This window comes from Triturus cristatus, chromosome 2_1 (genome assembly GCF_964204655.1).
Source record: "Triturus cristatus chromosome 2_1, aTriCri1.1, whole genome shotgun sequence".
In the NCBI taxonomy this organism is placed as follows: Eukaryota; Metazoa; Chordata; class Amphibia; order Caudata; family Salamandridae; genus Triturus; species Triturus cristatus.
In genome coordinates, this window is record NC_140581.1 from 552,492,680 (window position 1) to 552,506,277 (window position 13,598).

Sequence of the window (13,598 nt, forward strand, 5' to 3'; positions counted from 1 at the left end):
ACTGTGAAAGTCCATCTATATACAGTCAGGCTTTAAAAGCGCAGCTTGATGCACTGGTTTTACCTAGTGGCGCTATCCTTATTCAGTACGTTGCCGATTTACTAATCGCCGCGGATACTGAAAAGATTTGCAAAAACGCTACCTTGTCATTGTTGCGTCATTTGTCTGCCTTCCATCACAAAGTGTCTCTCTCAAAGCTGCAATATTGTCGACAAGAGGTGACCTACTTAGGTCATCTCTTATCGAAGGAGGGAAGGAAACTGACCCCAGAAAGAATTCAAGCCATTGCACAGTTGAGTGTGCCAAGAACACAGAGAGAAGTGCGTGCTTTCTTGGGCATTACTTCATACTGTAGGCATTGGATTCCTAATTTTTCCTTGTTGGCAAAACCTTCGTTAGCATTAACATGCAAAGACACACCGAATCCTATCCCATGGTCTGAGGAGTGTCAGAAAAGTTTTTGGGAATTGCGTGATGCATTGTGTTCAGCTCCTGTGTTGGGTACCCCTGACTACAGCAAGCCTTTTACATTGTATGTTCACGAGAAAGATGGTTGTGCATTGTCAGTGTTAACACAGCCTTTTGGCGATAGACCACGTCCATGCGCGTATTTTTCGTCAACCTTGGACCCGGTAGCGAGGGCATTGCCAAGTTGTCTGAGAGCCACAGCCGCTGCAGTTATGTCTATTCGACAGTCTGCTGGACTAGTAATGGATAATACATTGATTGTTATGGTTCCACATGCTGTGGACACATTGTTAAACAGGACTAAGACACAACACTTAACTAGTGCACGATTATCTGGTTATGAGCTGACACTGTTAGCAAACCATATACACATAAAGAGATGCAACACGTTGAATCCAGCTACACTATTACCAATTCCAGCAGACCTAGATGAGATTGAGCAACATGATTGTCTGTTCAGAACAGAAGAATAGACGAAAGGAAGAGTAGATCTCAAAGATACTCCCCTGACTGAGTGTGATGGTACTTTATGGGTGGATGGTTCGTGTTTCAAGCTTCCGAATGGTGATACGACTGCTGCATATGCTATCACGACTTTGCACACGATTGTAGAAACTGCGCGTGTGCCACAAAATTTGGCTCAAGCAGCAGAATTGATCGCCCTTACGAGAGCATGCGTGTTGTCTGAAGGAATGAAAGTGAACATATACACAGATAGCCAGTACGCCTTTGGCGTGGCTCATAGTTTTGGACGATTGTGGAAAGAACGTGGGTTCCTGACTTCGCATGGAGCTAAGATTCAGATTGGCAAGTTGGTGAATGATCTCCTTGAATCGCTGACCCTACTGTTGCAAGTTGCGATTATGAAATGCAGTGCGCACAGGAAAATCACTGATGATGTTGGTCGTGGTAATGCGTTTGCTGATGAAGTTGCGAAAAAAACGGCAAAAGATGTGAAGACTCGAATGTATGTTGCAGGCCCTGCCAGATGGGTTGGTGATGTTGGAATGTGTGAAAACACAATAGAGAGTGTAAAGTCCCTTCAAGCTGAAGCCACAGAGAAAGAGTTGAGCAAGTGGAGAGAAAGTATGGGTAAGTTGGATGAGAATGGTTGTTGGATTGATTTGTCAGAACATAGGCGATGGTTGCTACCCGATGCATATGTGCTTCCAGTGGTTACTATGGCACATGGAATGGCACACATCAGTACGAAAGGAATCTGTAAGTTGTTGGCTCCAGTATGGCAGAATGCTGGAATCCCTAAGTGTGCAGAGAATGTGGTCAAGAATTGTATGGTATGCTTGAAGTACAACCCTGGTAGGGGAACCCCAACTCCAGCTGGTCATTTTGCGCCTCCATCATATCCATTTGAAGTTTTACAGTTGGATTTTATCCACATGGAAAGGTGCAACAACCTGAAATACGTATTAGTGGTTGTTTGCGCTTTCTCAAAATGGATAGAGGCCTATCCTCTAAAAGATAACACTGCTCTGTCCACAGCCAAAGCCCTTGTGAAGGAATTTTTTCCTAGGTTTGGCATGCCAAGAATGGTGTGGAGTGATAATGGGAGTGAGTTTGTGGGTCAAGTGATGAAGAATGTGTGTGAGGGACTAGGTATAAGGCAGAAGTTTCACGCTGCAAATCACCCCCAATCAGCTGGATTAGTAGAGCGCTACAATGGCGCTCTAAAACTCAAACTGGCCAAAATCCAAGCGAGCTCAGGTCTTAAATGGCCTGACGCTCTGCCTCTAGCACTCCTATCCACCAGAATGACCGTACACTCACGAGTGGGACTTAGTCCCTATGAGGTTGTTTTTGGCCGCCTGGCCAATGTATGGGGTGTGCCAAGACCGATGAAATTCAGTGAAATCGAGCATCCGGTACTGTTTGATTACTTGCACGAATTGACAGCTAAACTGCGTGTTTTACACCAACAGGTCCACGATACTCTCCCCCCGGCTTCTGAAGCTCCTGGACACCCTATCGAACCAGACACATGAATCCTTGTAAAAAACTTTCAGCGGAAAAACAATGATGAGCCCCGCTGGATCGGCCCTCACCTCGTACTACTGTCCACAAGATCAGCTGTTCGAGTGAAGGGGAAGAAAAACTGGATCCACGGCGCCCACATCAAGAGGATCTCTTTGCCTCTGCCGTATGACCAGTGGGTCCAGGAGGGTATTGCGGACACTGAAACAGACACTGTACCTCGTTTTGTGCCGTTCAGTGATGCACGCATAAAAGGCACAACATCAGCGCAGGAAAGTGACGATATTTTGCAAGAAGCTGTGCCACCGTCAATTCGATTGGACACTACAGAGCCTGAACTTTTGTTCCAAGATCAAACAGTACCTGGCCGTTCTCGTTAAGATCTAAGGCCAAGGCCTATGGACAAATAAATATTCTTTTCCTTTTACCTTTCTATTTTTTTGATAACCAGAGTTCTCCCATCTGAAGGACTTTCTTGATTTTTGTTTTTCGAACCACCATCCGGGTTCAGCCGCAGGGTCGCGGTGCCAAGACTTTGGGGTACAGGCCGAAGACGTTAGGTCGACGGTTCTGGTTGGTCTAGGGCGTTCCTTGGACTGACAGGCGTACTCCTTAGCAGAAGAAACTCACCCGCCGCGAGCGGCACGATTAGAGGATGGAGTTTTTTAAGATGGAGAGACTCACTGAGGAAATGAACTTTAAAGCAAGAATGTGTAAAATAATGAAAAGTAAACGTTTTGTGTTTTTATGCCTGTTTGCATTATGTAGTATGATAGTGTTTACTGTAGGATTTGTATTCTTCTCCTCTCAAGAGCCCATTGTACCCACTGTACAGCCTATACCTCCTCCTACTATCTCCTCACACTCTTTTCACCCTCTACCTGAACATGAACAAGCCAGACGGTCAGAATTTGTAAACAACTCGTTTATTCAGCTACTGCACCAGCACCAACTAGTCATGAATACGACCAATTGTTGGGTGTGTGGTTTAATGCCACATACCATTAATAAGGGTATTCCCTATCTGGTGCTGCCGTATAATTACAATGGATCGTCATGGGCATTCCAGACCATGTTTCTCTATGCACTAGAAGCGTACTCCCCGCGACAACCGCGTTCCATCAGGCCTAGCACCAATAATAAAGCTTTCGTGAAAGGAGTTGCCGATATGAGTAGAGATATCGATGCATACTCATCCATTCCCAAAGAAGAGTTGAGAGCTTATGTAGGGTGGAACGCGACGGGGTATAGTATTAGTCTAGGTGAAAGACAGCGGAAAATCTCATCCCCAATCTGGGTCGTACACCACATAGGTCGGTTTTGTTTGCAAGGTAATGGTCAGAATCCTAGAGCTCAACTGGGAAGAAGTGACTGTACTGAAACGTACACTTTTCCGTCACAGTTTTCCCCTGCGTTTTTGGCTGCCAAGGGTACATATTTTATCTGCAATGACCGAGCATATACATGGTTGCCCCCTGACTTCTCGGGCACATGTTATATCGCAAATCTGCTACCACCAACCTTTACTGCCGCCTCCGACTATCACAAGACCAGAGTTGTGAGAGGCGTGATTAGTAAGGAGGATACTGCCGGTCAGGAAGCGGGAGCTTTCTTTTTGGGTTTCCTGCCGTTTTGGGGACCTATGGTCAATAGTAGGAACCTGAGACAGCTGACTCGTGTGGTTGAATCCACTGTTAATGTTACGGCTGGTGCCCTTGGTAATTTGACAGCTGAGCTCCAAGCGGATCGCCTCATGACTTTGCAGAACCGCATGGTTCTAGATGTCATACTTGCAGATCGTGGTGGGGTATGTAAGGTTATCCAATCCAGTTGTTGCATTTTCATACCAGACAACGCTCCAACAGTTTATCAAGCCATCTCCAAACTGCATAAAATATCTGAGTCCATACACGTGGATAAAGGAGATTGGTCGCTGATGGGGTGGTTCTGGGAACTGATATCTGCCTGGGGTTGGAAAGTTCTGATGGTCATCGGAATGATCTTAGCCATCCTTTTCCTGTTCTGTCTGTGCATACAGTGTGCTCCCGCGATATGTGGCCTCTGTGCTACATTATTTGTAAGGAAACCTGTATCGAGGGACGAGCTAAGTAATAGGATGATGCTACAGCAACATCTCCATGACTTCGTGAATATTGACCTAGACTCGGATTGAAGTGAGTATAGTTATTGCCTATGTAAGGGCAAAAGGAGGGTCTGTCGTACTTTAGAATTTAGGACCGCGTAGGAGGCAGAGCCCTACCCCTGTCAATCCCGGTAATAGTGAACCGCGAATGGTTAATGCGGTATGTACAAGTGCTTTTTTGTAACGTTCTAGCTATGAATGCACTGTGTATACGCTATTATACATCACTACGTGGGTTCCATTTTGTATCGGTAGCCCTCTTATGGTTGCCCTCACATAGGCTATATAGCATGAAGCGAATACGGGCCTTTTTGAGCACATGTGCCTTTCTTTGACTTTTCTGTGACCTGGGCAGCTTGGCTCCGCCGCCCCAGGTCAAACTGGTCTCATGAGTTCCCCGTCCTCTGGCCACCTGTGATTAGCATCAGGGCTTGACACACCATAAAGTCTTTTCATCCTACACAAGCCTCCAGCTAATCTCTTTCACACCTGACTGTTCCTGCTTTATGGCTTGTTTCCCAAAACAGGAGATGCTCATGTTTATTGGGGCCTATCGATATCTGATGTGGGATCTGAGCTTTGCTGTGTAAATAATTGCGGGCTGGCTTAACTGGAATGTGGGATGGTCATCATGACTCTGCTTTTTCATTTGTAATGTACACTTTATATGACCATGCCATAAAACTAAGGAATGTATGCCTGAGGCAGGAAATTCTGTATTTAAGGAGAAGCTCGTTTCTGTGATTTTCAGCAGTCTCCTGAGAACATACACACTGTTGTACTTCTAGGACGCCTGTAATTGGTCTGCAGCCAATAAACTGATCTTTGACTTCACCCAGAAGACTCTGTGTTTCTGTAGGTCTGAAACAGGAAGAACCCCGAAGTCATAGGGTGTGTTCCCCTGCACCGCTGGGCTTAAAATACCCAGTACTTCACTAGCAGAATAGCCAGTCTCAGAATCCTGATACTACTGCCCCTGCCTGAAGAGCCAGATTTTTAGAGCCTTTCTAAAATCCTGCTCCATCCCCAGCCCACCCAAGTGGCTGCGCAAGGAGTTCCACAATTTGGACATCCTGAGTGTAAAGGACCTACCTCCTTGTCGCATTTTTGCAAAGTGTGGGACAGTGAGAATGTGCTGCTGATTGGATCTCAAAGTCTGCTCCTGGTGATAAGGTATGAGCCTTGACCTGAGATAGACCGATCCTTTGCCATGGTAAGCTCGGAAAGCCAGGGTTAGTGCTTTGAACTCAATCCTCCTGGTCACCGGTCATGCTGTGGAAAGTCTCAAAAAGTGACAAATTGCAAACTAATACATTTGCAACTCATCAAAAGCAAGAAATGGAGGGAGGAGCCAGCACAAGGAGCGAGGATAATAACTCCAACACCAGCCAAGATGTCCATACAGAAATCCAGGGGAAAAGGAAGAGCAATTTCAGTGAGGAAGAGAACCAAATATTAATAACTGAGGTGACGAAAATTGAACACCTGCTCTTTGTCACCTCCAAATTGCCATTAGGGAAGAAGGAAGCCATTTGACAATGCATAGTGGATCAAATTAACAGTGTAGGCCAAACAAAAATGACAGTGCCAAAGAACAAGAAGTGCTAGCATGATTATAAGTACAGGACCAAAGAGAACTGGCCAAAAACCTGAGGGCAGCCAAGTGGACCAGAGGAGGAGGAGCTGAGGAGCAGTAGGAGTTAGACACTTTGGAGGAGCAGGTGGTGTCAGTCATCCCAACAGAGTTGGAAGGAGGAGAGGAAGGACAGGACAGTGCTGCGGTTGAGGACCAGGAAGATCTACAGGTTAAGTGCCAACAAGGGGCAATATGGTTAAACCTGTCATGCAGTGCAGTGCAACAAGACACTTTGCTGTGCTGCGCTGCGCTGCACTGCACTGTGTGCAAGGGAAACGGCAGAAATGTCTTACATGTTAACTCATACATCAGTTAAATGCACATTTTTTGCTCAGTGACAATATGTTCAGCCCAGTACAGCCCTACCAAGTTTGTCAGGTCCGTGCGTGATGTGCTGCCCCAGCCCAGGTTGTCCTTTCAATACTGTGTAGTGTAATGTTTAACATGAGTGACTAGGACTACAAGTCCCACAAAGCAGCACATCATGTATGGACCTTGGAAACCTGCCCAACCTGACTGTGACAATGCAGGTCCCCTTGCACCGATACGCAGCCATAAGTGGAGTGCAAAGTAATGGATTGGAATGGGGTTGCCAGAGGATTAACTTCTCACATGAGAGGGGATCCAGGTGTGTAGTATATGAAGGATCTCAAAGTAGGATCATGTGAAGAGCCACGTGTACAGTCACAGGCATGAAACCATATTGCACCCAGCTGTCCTGATGTGCTGGGTGAGATTTCACCGGTGTTGCCTGCCATGTTAGAGACCTCACTACCTCCTGTCTTGCACAAATGAATATTTGGGGTGGGGTGAATGCAAGTGAACCACACCAGAGGTCCAAGAGTGTTTGTCGGATGCACAGATAGTGTGTGAGCTTGATGGGCTCTGGGTACTGTAGTGCAATGTAGGTGTGGCTGAGTACATTGAACTGGCAGTATGCCCGAATGGGAAGCCATTGAATCTCAAGGACGGGAGGATGTGATGAATGTGCCACAAGGTAGCATGAGTGATAATAACACACTGCTATGTTTGATAGTTTCCTACTTGTGTAGCAGCTGTGAAGGAATACCGAGGGCATTGGTGTACTACATTCTCCTTGCAATGTTGGCCTGGGTGATGGTGTATCAGGTGTTAGGAAGGAGCCATAAGAAGAAAGGTCCGACTATGCTATATATGTTAAAGCAGGAGGATGTGAAAAAGGGAATTGTGAAGTCACAGGGTGAGCTAGGGGTCCAGGTTAATGGGCAGGTTTGGGATTTAGTTGGAGGGTGAGGTGTTTCAGCCTGTTTGTGTGGGCAACCAGGGTAGGCACATGTTACAGAATACCATCACTGCTATTGTGTGAGGTTTAGCATGAGCAACAGCTCTAACATACAGCTAGGCATGTTGGTCAATTGCATAACGTAACAAATAATGGTGGTGTTGGTGTCTCCTCGGAGTCAGTGTATTATCTGGGTGTCATCAAAGTGTGAGAGTAGGTAAGTCCATGGGTCTGAAGACTGATTGCCAGACGAGTCATGTACAGCTATAATTGAGTGGGGCTGAGTGAAGAGATTTGTGCTAGTCTGCAGGTGAGCAGCTTGGTTAATGAGGAAATGGAGTTAGCTTCAGTGGTTACATACCTCCAAGTGTGACCTGTCCTATCCCCTTCATAGATGGTGCACAGCACCTACTGCTCTGGACTCTGGAGATGACTGTGAGTGCTCAGAAACTACAGGAATCCACACAAATAAGTAAACTGCGGTAAGCACATGCCCTTACCCATTCCTGCAGTGTACCAAGGTTACTTGCACAGTAGAGTTGTGTAAATGCACAAATTGCGTGCAAGACAGCACAGCACGGCACAGTGGTGTGGTGTACTGTGTGAAAGGCAGAGTGCAGGACCATATCTAATATATGGCAAAATAACATTACTTTGGGCCTGATTTAGATCTCGGCAGACAGGTTACTCAATCACAACAATAATGGATATCCTGTTCACCGAAATATAAACCCCATTATATCCATGGGAGTTATATTTCGGCAGAGAGAATATCCATCACCGTTGTGACAAACTAACCCAACTGCTGAGATCTAAATCAGGCCCTCTGTCTGGAGCTGTGGGCTAAGTGATGCCTAGATGAAATGCAGGTGCCCGGGTGACATGGTGCAATATTCTCAGGAGTGGTGTTAATAAGTGAACCTTACATCAATCTAGCCATTAAAAACAATAAGCTAAGCAACATGGTAAATGGGGCCCTTACTTGCACTCACCCTTTCAGGAAGGGTAGGCCAGTGGCATGACACAAAAAGGACTCCTTGACACAAAGTGGTTGTGTGAACAATGTTAACATATCACAATGTGAAAGACAACACCAGTGTAACTTGGCCTCATTTACTTGTAGTAACATATGCTCTACACATCTATGTGTAACACAAAGTGAATGAAAATATAGTCTGTTTGTCACCCAAATTACTTATGTCAACATCTATAATAGATCATTAATAATATTCACCAATTTAATTACACAGGAACAAAGAACACATCCTGTCCTGCAGCCTGTCCTGGATGACCAACCTGTTGGTGATGACATCCTGCTCCCCCAATGAATGATGACACCTTCCAGCAACTCCTGGACTCCATAGAATCTTCATCTCTGGTCATGGCAAGGGATGACAGCATTGCATGGTCTCCAGTGGAACCACTGCCCCCATTCCATGCCCAGCTGTGTGCTCCGACGACTCCCAAGTTTTCTTCCAATGGCGAGTCGTAGGAGTCCAGAAGTGAATTTTTGATATGATGTGGGTGGGGATGGAGACCATGTTCCATAGGGGCACCAGTCCTAATAAGGATACACCTAAGGCATTTAAAGGCACCTACCCTTGGCTCCACGGTATGGATGAGTCCCTAGCTGACATTGCTGGTGTTATGAGGCAGAGACAAGAAAAACAGGCCTCAGCATCTGACACCAGGGAGATTGCTACCAAGCTGGGAACCATCATTAATATAATGGGATCTATGGAGCACAAGATGGAATCCTACATAGCAACAATGGGTGCTCTCCAACTTTGTGAAGTGACGCGGAGCAGAGTTTTTTCTCTCAAGTGGCTCACCAACGTTAAGTTAGCGAGCATCGTGAGAAACAATTGTGCGCTAGACCGCCTCCCTGTGAGATTTCTCAACTTGATCGGTTGCGGCAGGTCGCGACGACTTGCGTTGAGAAATCTGCCACTCACCTTGAGAAAGCCGCCACTCGAGTAGAATGTCTACTTGAGTGGTAGTAATCAGCTGCTCCCTCTGGTGCAACGTGCAGTGCTCTTTGCTCTGATTTTACAGTGCGGGACCAACTCCCAGCGCTAAAAATCGCGAGCGAGCAGCGCAACTTAACAGACTCTGCCACTGGCAGAACTCAGCACAGTGCGGCTGAGTTTTTCAGGAACTGCACGGAGTTCCACAAAGTAAAGCTTTCTGCACTCCGCCCAGGCCTAATTAAAAGCCTTAAAAATTGACTCACCCATAATTATCAAAAAAGCAGACGAAGAGGGCAAAGTAGTTATAATGATATTTGTGGATTACAATGATGATGCTTTGAGACAATTAAACAATAACTCTGACTACTGTATCTCTAACATTCTGGAATTAAAGAATGCACAAGTGATGTTACATACATTATTAACAAAGTGGTTTAACAGAAATGTTCTAGACAATGATGAATGCAAATTCCTGAATGTGAAAAAGCTCAAGATCCCATTGATTTACTTTCTACCGAAAGTACATAAAGGGAAGAAATTTCCTTCATGTAAAAACATAAGTTCAGTAATTGGTTCTTTAACAGAAAGGGTCTCAGAATATATAGACCTCTACCTGACACCAATGGTTATGAAATGACTGCCTTATGTAAAAAATAAGAAAGATGCTCTTTGATGTTTGCATTAGGTGATATGTGAGAAAAATGACTTTGGATGTTAAAAGTCTATATACTATTATTAAGCACAAGAAAGGAATTCATGTGTTAAGAAACTTTTTCTCTGAAAAATCCAGTAGTTACCTACCACAGGTAAACATGAACATTGAACTAACAGAATTTACATTGATTAACAACTTTAGTACCTTGAACTAAGCCACCTCCTCGACGCCCCACAATCAGGAACCTGTGCAAATCACAGCACAAAGCCATGCTAATCAATGCCACAGGTAACATCAGAACTCTCCCCGACTGTTGAGAAACTGTGGCCCTGATCCCCCTTGACCACTCTGCTGTGGTCGACACCGTCTCCCACCACACCCTCTTCGACAGACTCTACAGCATAGGTATAGAGCAACATGCCTTCAAGTGGATCACCTCTTCCCTTACAAGAGGCACATAGAGCATCTGGCTGCCTCCCTTCACCTCTGCACACAAGGACGTCATATGTGGCATACCCCAAGGATCATTCCTCAGACCCAACCTGTTTGGAATCTGTATAACCTCACTCGCAGATGTCATGAGATCCCATGAACTCAATATAATCTCCTGAACAGATGACACTCAATTAATCTTCTCACACACCAAGGACCCCTCCAATGATAAAACCAACTTCTGCAGTGCCATGACCAATGTAGCCAAATGGATGGGAGACAACTGCCTCAAACTCAACTCAGACAAAACAGAAGTACTGATCTTCTGAAAGAACACCTCCGCGTGGGACCACAGATGGTGGTCAGCAGAATTAGGACAGCACCCACACCGAAAGACCAGGCGTGCTACCTTGGCATCATCCTCAACAGCCAACTGACCATGAAACGACAAGTCAATGCAGTTGCCTTCTCCTGCTTCCACTCCCTTCGCATGCTCCGCAGGATCTTCAGATTAATTCCACTCAACACCAGACATACCACCATCTGGGTCCACGTCACCAGCCACCTCAACCACAGCAACGCTCTTTACATCAGAATTTCCACCCAACTCCTCAGAAGACTCCACACCATACAGAACACTGCAGCCAAACTCATCCAGGACCTCCCCAAATGGACCCACATCACCCCCCACCTCAGAACCCTCCACTGGCTCACCATCTAGAAGAGATGCCCTACATGACTAAGCACTGTCCTATATCAACCATCGACTTAACTTCCATCTGTCCACAAGACTCTTTACACTCCACCTCTCTCACCCTTGCACACACTCACTGCATCTGTCGCCGCCGCAGCAGCGGCCACTCTTTTTCCTGCAGTCAGAGTTCAGAGAAGTTGTCCCAGTAGACTCCTGAGAGAAGCCAAACAGAAAGTTGAGAAAGTTCAAATCAGACAGAGTAGTGAGATAGGTGAATCTGTTTAAAAGATAAGGTTCATAACCACTTTCATTAGTGAACATGGGAAGATAGCAATAATTTTTAAAAGACATTGGAATAAGGACACCATTCAGTATATTGATGACTATCTGTTGATCACTTATCGTACAGTATTTGCTGTAAATATATTCCAAATGGAAATTCAGGTTTTCCGTGTTTTGAACTCTTCAAATAAATATAGGATAAAGACTGTTAGAAATGGGGTCTCTAGTTGGCAGAGGTAGGTACCTTTGACCAAATAGGGGCCCTTGCTTCTAGTCAAGGGGGCTACACTCCTAAAATAACCCCTGCTCACTCCCTTGGTAGCTTGGCACGGGCTTATCTCAAAGGCAGTGTGTAAAGCATTTGTGAACACATACAGTAAAACACTACAAATGGACACCACACCAGTTTAGAAAAATAAGTAATCATTAGCTAGACTTAACACAAGACCAAACAACTAAAATCCACAATACAATATTAAGAATATGACTTTAAAATGGTAGAAAATAGCTTAGTGCAATGTAGATGGTAAATGCGACACTTTACTCTCAAAGTATCTTGGATGCATAATGCAACATAAACAAAAGGGTCGAAGGGAAGGTGATGCGTCGGTTCCTTGCTTCGGGGGAGGTGATGCGTTGGTTCCTTACTGCAGCGCAGGGGAGGTGATGCGTCGGCTTCTTACCGGTGAGGAGGTGATATGTCGGTTTCTTACTGCGTTCTGGCTATGATGCGACAAGATGGCGCCTCGATGCTATGTGACGATCTGGTGCGATGCGACAAAATGGCGTCTTTGATGCGATGCAACAACTTGGATGCGATGCATGTACGCCTGTAGGCTGTGCAGTGAAATCGATGGTTTCTTGAGCCGTGACAAGGCCTGAGACCCGCTTCTCCGGTGATGCAACAGCAACCTCTGCGGCGGCGGAACGCTTCTTTGGTGATACGACACGCTTCTTCGTCGATGCGATGCCAAACAGCTGCGGCGGTGGCATGCTTCTTCGGCTATGCGACGGCAACTGCTTCAGCAGCGACGTGCTTCTTCCTCATTGTATCGCGCTTCCAGCTCCCAGCGACACACAGTCTCTAGAGGTCCTTAAACAACAGCAGGCACCTCTCTGCAGGCAAAATTCCCAGCAAGGAAATTCAGGGGGAGCTGGTGGTGAAGTCTTTGTGTCCCTGAGACTTCAGAACAGGAGGCAAGCTCAGCTTCAAGCCCTTCGAGATCTTCCTCAAGATGATAAAGTACACACAAAGTTCCTCTTCTCCTTTCCTTGGCAATAAGTAACCACTGCAGGCCAACCCCAAACAGCAAAAAGCCCAGGGGCAGTCTCCTCCTTCAGCTTTCTTGCTTTCTCTCCTTGGCAAAGGTTTGTCTTGATTCCCAGAAGTGATCTACAGTTCTGGGCTCTGGGCCCCAATATTTATACTGCAAAATCCTTTGTTCTCTGAAGGCAGAGAGTGTCTGTGCCCAACCGAAACCAGTTCTGTCTTCCCTGGTGCAGCTTCCTGGCAGGAGGTGGAGACAGCATTGTTGAAAGCAGACCTGGCCCAGGTAGCTGATAGGAAATCTCCTCCCCCTACTCTCTATTCTATGAAGGCTCAGGCAAGTGAAAGGAAATCTCCTCCCCCGACTCTCTATTCAATGCAGGTCCTATTCAGCCCAGCTCTGACCCATCAGACTGCTGGAGCCAAGGCCCTCCCCAGCCCCCTGTAACTCACAAACCAGACATGGAATACACAAACCTAGCAGAGGCATACTGGATGGTTAGCGAAGAAAATACCTACTTTCTAAAAGTGGTATTTTAAGAAATAGAATGTAAAAATCACCCACACTAACCGATGTATTTTAACATTCTGAGTTCAGGCATATTAAACTTGCTTTTCTACCTTGTTCCCTTAGTCAGTTAGGAATATAAGATGTTATAATCAAACTGCCCATTCTGGCCTATGGGAACAGGTAGCCTTGCAGTAGTGAAAAACAAACTTGGCTTTAATTCACTATCAGAACATACCACACACATCAGGGCATGTCCAACCTTTCACATACAATGCACCCTGCATACAGGA